Raw genomic sequence first — 6,494 nt, 5'->3', positions numbered from 1 at the left:
TTATGTTTTTATTTTGCTCCCTGAGAAGAGCATTCGGCTTATCAGTCTCCTGATGGCCTTTTTCATCTCGGCGTTTCTCAGCGTGTAGATAATCGGGTTCAGCATTGGGGTGATTACAGTGTAAATGACTGAGGCCAGCTTGTCCATGGGGAATTTATGGAAGGGCCAAGCATAGATGAAGATTCAAGGTATGAATATTAAGCTCACCTGGGCTCCGCAGGTGGACAGAGCTTTGCACTTCCCTTCTGTGACGCCTGTTCTTAACTTTACTAAGATGACAGTGTAGGAAATGAGCAGGAGGCTAAATATTATTATGACAAGCACCCCGCCATTAGAGACCATCAGCAACTCAACCAAGTAGATATCCATGCAGGCCAGTTTGATGACTTGAGGGACATCACAGTAGAAATTGTCCAGGATGTTCAAACCACAGAATGGCAACTAGAGAATCAATCCAATCTGAACAGCAGAGTGAGCCAATCCACCCAGCCGTGCCCCTGCCACCAGCCCCACGCAGACACCACGGTTCATGATAATCAAGTAACGCAATGGTTTAGAGATGGCCACATATTGATCAGCAGCCGTCACCATGAGGACACCAAACATCGCACCAGCGATGAAGTGGAAGAAGAACATCTGGAGGATGCGCTTGTTTAATGAGATGGTTCTGTGCTGGGAGAGGAGACCCAACAGCAATTTGGGAGCATTGACTGATAAGTTTCTGACATATAGGAAAGGCAAGTTGGCCAGCAAGAAGTACATGGGGGTGTGGGGCCGGTGGCTGGTGATCATAGTGGTGATGATGGTGAAGTTTCCCAGCCAGGTTGTCAGATAAACTATGAAGAAGCTGATGAAGAGGAATCACTGTACCTCGGGAATTTGGGTGAGGCTCAAGAGGACAAATTCTGTCACTGTGGTGGTGAGGTTCTCTTGCTCCATTTTGTGTCCTTACATGATACCTGCAAAATGAATAAATAATAAATAATAGTTATAATAATGATAAAAAAGTTCTTGATTTTTTCCTCCCTTTATATTATGGTATTGTCAATACTAACCTCACCTTAAGACCAATGTTGTGTTTGTGAGTTTCCTAATTTTCCTAAATTTATCACTTTGTCCTCAGCCCCACTGTAGGGGAACCCTATTTTAGCAGACTCTAGGAGGGATTTGCAATCATGGGGTACTTGGGGGTGAGGAGGAGTGGTCTACTCACCAAACAGGCCCTAGAAAACCACAGACTTCAGTCATGACTTTGCACTCTTCCAGGTTCTGCAGAGTCTTCTTGGTGTCGAGAGGCCCTGTCCTGGGAAGGGGCAGGTTGCACTTTTTCAGAGGTTCTCAGAGTCCAGGGATTCTCAACATGAGGGTCACAAACATGTTTCTGGTGGTCACAATGAGCAGACTGATCTACACATATTGCTCAATGGCAGGGAGATCCCTGCTAGATGAGAGGGGATCTGGAATGGAAAAACTTGAGAACCACTGATTTAGGGGGTTCAGATGCTGAATTTATGGACTCACTATCAGAGCTACTGAGCATCTGCAATCCACATTAACACAGCAAGCAACTTTGTCCCTTTCTAGTGGCTCCTCCACAGAAGAGGTTTAGCCTCACTGAGTGAAGTGCGAAGAGCAGGTGCACCCTACCTCTGGGTCACTGTCTTTTTTATTGTGGTGCCTATGGCTTGTGGTGCTTGCCTTTAAATCCCAGCATTTGAAATTGTGAACACAAAGATTTCCATGTATCCACTTAGACTGAGATGGTCAAAGGAATCACACTATGAGGATGTCTGATTGCCATTAAAACTTTGGAAATTTTCTAGGAGCTGATTGAGAAATCTATCATTTCCTGTGAAATATTTTAATGGAAAAAATGGTATTTTTTGTATAAATTTTTTGATGGGGAAATTTTTAAATGAAAGAAAATAATCATATTAACTTCATTCCTATTTAAGCCCTAATTTTTACTTTGATCTCATTCATACTGAAATTTTAATTCAATTCATCTTTCAAAATCACAAAACATTTGGGTTTAAATTAGTGATTTTTCAATTTTCCATTTCTCCCGTCCCTTTTTCTTACCCATCTTTAGTTTGCCATTTGGAAAAATGGGGGCAGGAGAAAAGTCAAGAAGTGGGAGAAAGTGACAAAAATGACCTTATCTCACTTTTTGCCAGTTTGAAAATTTGAGTATTGAAATGATTGATTCAAAATTTAATGAAAAAAATAATTTTCTTTGTAATTTTCTGTTTGGTATTTTTTAAATATTTAAAACAGATTTTCCCCTCCACAATTTGTTGGCAAAATTATTTATGTATTCATTTATTTTTGCCAAAGAATGTCAAGCAACTGTAAAAATCTCATTGTAAAGGACAGCAGCATGTTGTACAGGGGGGAGGGTGGCTTTGTGGGTAAGCATTGGTTTTGGACTTTGGGGAGCTGGGTTCTATATCCACCCTCCCATAGACAATCGCTCTGACCACGGTTAACTCATATCCTCTCCCCTCTGGGATTTTCCAAGAGAATTAGGAACTTAAGTGCCCATTGTTCTTCACTGAGAGTTTTTTGCCTGATCCCCCAAAAGTCCTTTGACATTCACAGTCTCTGTGCCTCAGTTCCCCTTACATACCTGGGGATAATATTACAGTCCCCCTCTTTTGCTGTGAGGCACTCAGGTACAATGGAGATTAGGTGGACAGCTTGGGGGGAAGCCAACACAGATGGGATCCATTGCCTGGAGAACTCAGAGACTGCCTTGTCTGGTCCAGTTCTTACAACATGGATGTTTGAGTGGCATATCCATGAGAACTGAACTCATGGCTGGAAAATCTGAGCTTTTATTGGTTGAGATAAACATTCAGCCCTGCTAGCTCAAAGATTGTAGGAGTCCTATAAACCACTGTACATGTTCTAGCCAGTGAAGGGGAACAGGGAGACACACTACATTAGCATAGGCTACACCTTGATCCCTGTCAGAATAGGGACCTTTGAACATTTCAGGCAATTAATATAAATAAGGAGAATATAAAGTGCTCTCAATTCTTAGACTGGGATTTTCAAAAGAACTAGATGCACAACTCTCAGTAAAATTCTGAAACAGGTTTCCTTTGAAAATTCCAATTCCACTGCTATTAAAGGACTACAAAATGTATAATATGCTAATAGAAAGAAAGAAAGCCCATGCTAGAAATCTCACTCTGAGCACTTCCTTGGGCTCTTTCTGGTTTTTATTTCCCACTTGCACCCTGCTCTGGAGACATGTCTCTGATATCAGAGCATCATAGAGCCTCTGCATAGGAGAAACAAGTTCTGAGTGAGCTAGTGACAGGAAGGGCTGAGATAGCCATGGCAACAAAGGTTCTGTGAGCTGTTCTCCTGCTAAATCATGAAGGCTCCTCCAAAAACCCTTTAAAAATACATCACTTTTTAAGAGCTAACTTCTCTACCTCCAACGTGGTCTCCCTTTCCTCGTGGGGAGAATCTCCCAGCCTCCCCCGCAAAGAGAGTGCATATCGCCAGTATTACATTCCATGTTTTAAGCCTCAGGAAAGAATACCTCACCCAGCCTGGTTTGGCTGTGATCTCAGAGCCAGCTGCCTCCCAACGATGGGTGAAACCCTGGGGAAGTCACATCTCAGAGCTGATCTTTGCTGTGCTGACAGACAGGAACAGCAGACCTGGTTCCAAAGAGAAGAGAGCAGCATAAATCTTCCCCTTATATGATTATTGACCCCCAATAAGACTAGGACTAGAAGAAAAGACACTTATATCCCTGAAAATTTACTGAGCTTCATCAGGAAAGTTGCTTGTTTGGAGATTTGGAAATTCTTCCACGAGCCCAATAAACAATAAGCTCTGTGACAGGGTCAGGCCAGATGTCTACAGGAGAGTGATAAAAGGTAGATATATTAGCCCCAGATTAAGCAGGTCCCTTTTCCCTGAGTAAGATAATGGGCTGTTCCAGAACAATCAGGAAGCCACTAGAATCAATAAGGACAGGCAGGCTAATCAGGGCACCTGGTTTTAAAAAGGACCTCACTTCAGTTACTGAGGTGTGTCTGAGGAGCTGGGAGCAAGAGGTGCACAAGGAGCTGAGAGTGAGAAGGCGTACTGCTGGAGGACTGAGGAGTACAAGAGTTATCAGACATCAGGAGGAAGGTCCTGTGGTGAGGATAAAGAAGGTGTTGGGAGGAGGCCATGGGGAAGTAGCCCAGGGAGGTGTAGCTGTCACACAGTTGTTACAGGAGACACTGTAGACAGCTGCAATCCACAGGGCCCTGGGTTGGAATCCGGAAGTCCCCCCATCCCTCCAACTCCCTATTTGATATAAGAGGAGTTGGCCTGGACTGTGGGTTCCACCAGAGGGGAAGGTCTCTGGCCTGTCCCCCGACCCCCTAGGTGGGTCAGCAGAGACTGCAGGGATTGTTTTCCTCCTTTTCTTCATGCTGGCCAGTGATTAGAGGTTAGCTGCGTGAACAACAGGTTTGAGCCACTGGCAAAAAGTGGCCAAACTGAGGGCTGCTGTGAATCTCTGAGGCGAGCAAATCCTCCAATAAACACAGGACCCACCAAGGCAGAGGAGGAACTTTGTCACAGATCATAGAGAGTTTCATTTTATGTGTTTATTTTAGCCATGTAAACACAAGGGGCTTTAAAAATTCTTTCCTGTGCAAAGTTGGGAGGGGGTTGACACACGGAGCATATTTGGGACACAGGAAGAACTGGGCATTCGACTGACCTCCAAACAGAGGAAATCCCATGAGTTCTGTTCATTTCTCTGAGATAGAAATCTGATCAAGGAGTCGGAGCCAGAGGAGACTAGTTAGGATTTCTGAGTTCCATGGCCAGTTATTGGTGGAAAGCTGGGTCTAGGAGATTGATGGAAGTTTATTAATATCTGTCAGGGTTTCCCCCACTCTGAACTTTAGGGTACAGATGTGGGGACCCGCATGAAGACCCCCTAAGCTTATTTCTACCAGCTTAGGTTAAATACTCCCCTTAAGTAACGCTGCCACCACCAAATGATTTAAACAAAATTTAGGGAAGGCCACTTGTAGCCCTATCTTCCCCAAATATCCCCCCAAGCCCCTACGCCCCTTTTCCTGGGCAGACTTGAGAATAATCCCCCAAACCCCTACATCCCCTTTCCTGGGGAGACTTGAGAATAATATCCTCACCAATTGGTACAGGTGAACACAGACCCAAACCCTTGGATATTAAAACAATGAAAAAATCAATCAGGTTCTTAAAAGAAGAATTTTAGTTAAAGAAAAGGTAAAAGAATTACCTCTGTAAAATCAGGATGGTAAATACTTTACAGAATAACAAAAGACTCAAGAACATAGAGGATCTCCTCCTAGGCAAAACCTTAAAATTACAAATCCAGGGATAAACCTCCCTCTAGACAAAAACCTCCCTGTAGACAAGGAAAATCACAAGCCAAAATAAAAGTAAGCTAACGCATTCCCTTATTATTATTTACTAATTCTAATTGAGTTGGATTGCTTGCCTTCTTGATCTGTCTCCGGCAAGCACAAAGAACAGACAAAACAAAGCCTTCCTCCCCCTCCCCAGATTTGAAAGTATCTTGTCCCCTTATTGGTCCTTTTGGTCAGGTGCCAGCTAGGTTACCTGAGCTTCTTAACCCTTTACAGGTAAAAGGATTTTGTGTCTCTGTCCAGGAGAGATTTTATAGTACTGTATACAGAAAGGTGGTTACCCTTCCCTTTATACTTATGACAATATCTCTGTTTAGGCAGGGTATCACCATGACACCAATTCAACCCCAAATCTAAAGGTCGAATGCCATTTGTACAATTGCTCTAAACCTGTCTAAAAAGCCTAAAGAAGAAGCAATTTTGACACCCACACAGGAACACACTGATAAGCGTTTGATCAGAATACTCACAAACAGGCTAATCCAGGGAGAACCCTCTCATCTGGTTTGCTCCAGCATGATCAGCCAGGGTGTGATAAATACCCCTCACAAGCCTGGACCTTTTATACAGTGCAACAAACATGTGATGTCTTATTGTCTGGTACTATCTAAGCTAAAACCAGTTTTGGCCAGTTTGGGGGGGGGGGTCAACCCTTTTCTTAGGCTTGGTGTAAACAAGATTTATGCCTGGGCCCCCTTCTTTAAGATAACGTTGGTATGTTGAAGGTTACTATCAGTTCATGACAGAACAACTTTTCTTTATTGTTCAAACTGGTCAGAACGATTCATGTTAATTGGAGGTTTCTGATTTATCAGCCCCATTTTGAGGTCTGCTTTTTTTCAACATATCTTGCCAGTTACACCATTTTCCTAAATTGTCAAAGCCTTCCCATGGCTACTAAATCTCATTTATTTAATAAAGCTACAAAACACATATACTTTTCTTCATTAAGCGTAAGCTAACATAACAGTTTATCAGAGTAGCAGCCGTGTTAGTCTGTATCCGCAAAAAGAACAGGAGTACTTGTGGCACCTTAGAGACTAACAAATTTATTAG

General features: G+C 43.0%; 1 pseudogene; it reads right to left on the bottom strand.

Annotated features, from left to right (window-relative positions):
* Positions 1 to 939, bottom strand: LOC112116286 (annotated as a pseudogene).
* Between the last annotated feature and the right edge of the window lie 5,555 nt (positions 940 to 6,494).

The sequence above is a fragment of the Terrapene carolina genome, unplaced genomic scaffold (assembly GCF_002925995.2).
Source record: "Terrapene carolina triunguis isolate 2854851 unplaced genomic scaffold, T_m_triunguis-2.0 Scaffold775, whole genome shotgun sequence".
In the NCBI taxonomy this organism is placed as follows: domain Eukaryota; kingdom Metazoa; phylum Chordata; order Testudines; family Emydidae; genus Terrapene; species Terrapene triunguis.
Note: the sequence above shows the minus strand (reverse complement) of the source record. Positions and strands in the feature narration are given on the sequence as shown.